Source organism: Suricata suricatta, chromosome 4 (assembly GCF_006229205.1).
Source record: "Suricata suricatta isolate VVHF042 chromosome 4, meerkat_22Aug2017_6uvM2_HiC, whole genome shotgun sequence".
NCBI classification, from domain to species: domain Eukaryota; kingdom Metazoa; phylum Chordata; class Mammalia; order Carnivora; family Herpestidae; genus Suricata; species Suricata suricatta.
Genome location: NC_043703.1, coordinates 63655818 through 63658756, shown reverse-complemented (window position 1 = coordinate 63658756; position 2939 = coordinate 63655818).

Below are 2939 nucleotides of genomic sequence, written 5' to 3'. Positions count from 1 at the left end.
CAAATCTGAAAAACAAGAGAAAACACTCTAATTAGCTTAATCAGGATACTTTTCAGAAAAAAAAAAAATTAAAGGGTGGATATAAGGAAGAAAATACCCTTCAAATGTTTTAGACTTGAAAACTCATAGTCATCTTTCACTCTTCCCTCTCCATTATCCCCTTACCCAAGTCTTAGAGATTCTGCCTTCCAAATGCCTTCTAGAATTTGAAACTCCCTCTCCATTCCCACCAGTATCTGAGGCCTAGCCCACCTCACCATACCTAGATTACTGCAACAACTTCTGAAGTAGCTCCTCTCTTCCAATTCGAATCCATTTAGTTCTAAATACAATTTTTAATGAGTCATTTTCCTATTTAAGAAATTACAGTGGCTCCTTAGTTTCCCAACTACAAACTCCTCTGCCTGGATGTGAGGGTCTCTGTAATGCTCCCTCAATGTGCTCATGCTTCTCCCATTCTCAATTATGATATGTCCAAGTAATCCACCTTCACTGATGAAAGAATATATAAATGGAATAAAAACTTAGGACACTAATAATCTCATCATTTATATATGTTCTTCCAGACTACTTTACAGGGACAGTGGTTCTCAAAGTGTGACCCAAGGACTCCTGGGAGTCTCAGAGTTCCTTTCAGGGGGCTGCGAGGTTCTATCTTTTCCAACTACATATCTGTGTGGACTAGATTTTCTCCATGTATTTCAACTTAAAAAATGTATCACAACAGATTATATGCAGAAACAGACAGAATTCCAAGTGCCATCTATTAACCAGGCATTAAAGGGATTTGCAGAGATATAAAATAATAGCAATCTTTTTAATCATTCTTTTAAAATATAGCTTTTTAGATAAAAATGTTTATGCTAATATATGAGTTTATCATCTCTTTTAATGAATAATTAAATATTTTTAAGCTTCCCAGTCTTAATTCCCAAAATGGTAAATATTTGAGAGACACAAGCCACATATACAAAGAACCTTTGGAGTTCTCAATAATTTCTAAGAGTAGAAAGGAGTCGTAAGACCAAAAAGTTTGAGAACTGCTTTTTTTAGAAGTTACATAGTCACGGTACATAAAGGTGGACACAAAAAGGTACTGCTGTCACATTTGTTATTCTGCCTGAAAACCACTTGAATTCTTCTTCACCCTGTCATCTGGAGGAGACATTCTTTCCCAGATATTCAACAGTCCCATTTAAATTTCCTGATGTCAAACTACACTTCCTCCTCTGTGAAACAGCTGGCTTACACAAAACCTTCTCCTTCCTCCAGATTTTAGAAACCAGCTTCCTTATTAACATTTAAAGTATCCGTCGGTAACTTTCTGGAGCAAGCAAACTCAGTATTGTAGAATCAATCTAGCTCAACATCTCCAACAACCGTTTGTTTGGTATGAATTCAATATCATTTTCTCCTGCACTTCCCTGGAGCTACACCTTCCTGAATACAATTACATAAACTTCTCCCAAGGAAGGTGCAACATAAACCCTGGCTATTGTGATAATTATCAGGTGCCCCACGTGAGGAGGATGTCAGCCTGGTTACACAAAAACTGATGAATTTAGTAAATATAAAGCAACACCTGCATCACTTTATTCTGTATATCGACTTTATTTAGCAGTGCGTAGAGGTAAACGGTGATGGGAAGGAGATTTGAGGGCTTGATAGCTGGGTTTGTCACTTGGCAGTTTGACTTACACTTGATTTTATTTGGAAAGGTTGATTTTGTGGCTTAACGGTCATGAATTTATAAAATATAGTTAAGTACTATGTTCTAGTTGTGTTTACTTAATCAAGACAGGCTGCATTAAAGCAGTGATTGAGAAGATTAGGAGCTTTAAAGAGCGTAACATGATGCAGAATAATCTGAACTCCCAACAAGCTTTGAATTCTGCTTAGTTTTACATGGGATTTCTATTAGTAAATTGTGAAATAAATCTTTAAGTTTTGGTCAGGGACTGAGAAAAGCTTTCTATAAAACATTCCGCTGAGTTAAACTAAATACACCCTTCAAAAAACTGTTTGCTCCAGGAGACAAGTAACAGCTCTGTAAACCAGGGCTCACTGTTGTCTTAAACTATGGGCTCCTATCTATGAATGGCACTTGAAATCAACTTCCTAGAATGAAACAGGTTTTGTAAAAGCAAAAAAATAGACTATAGTGCAGTGCGGCTAACAAAGGAGGAGCCTTATTTCATTGAAACTTTCATTCAGATGTGTGTGTGATAGATGGGCATGTGCATACGCTGAGGGTCCCAGAGCAATCTGCAACGCCAAGGTAATGTCATTCGGAAAAAAGATTGAAAAGCACTACCCTTGAACCATAGATGTCCTCAAGCCATGTCTGAGGTTCCCCTTGACAAGTGACTTGCTGGAGCCACTATCCCTCCTCATCCCTTGGGGAAATACCAACTAGTCAGAAACTTGTGGTCTGAGGAACCCTGGCTCTGGAGTCCGATCTCACTGCCACATTCTGAATCTATATAATAGTCTCACAGTGGCTCCTTAGTGCTACCAGACCCAGCTCCCGCCACATTACACAGAGGCCCTTGCATTGAGGGAGGCCCCAAAGAGTCAAATTTAGAATCTCAGAGTATTTAGCACTAAATGTGTAATAGGAGCCTCTGGGTAGAAAGAGGATAGAAAATAGCAAAACGCTAAGGTTTAATAAAGCTGACTGGTGGGTACACAGATGTTCAAAATGATATTCTCTACACTTGTTCTTTGTTTTGATATAGTTTTTAAAAGAACAAGTAAATTTAAAAAGTGAATCCGACTTGGAATCTCACTAACATTAAGGCTTCAGTTCCTATTTGTCCAGGGGCACCGTTTAGGGGTCATGAAGGCCGTTCCATTCTCACTCATATAAAGTCTTTGCCACTAGCCAAACAAAGGGCCCCTTGTTCCTCTCCAGCTGGCCATCACACTGACATCAATAG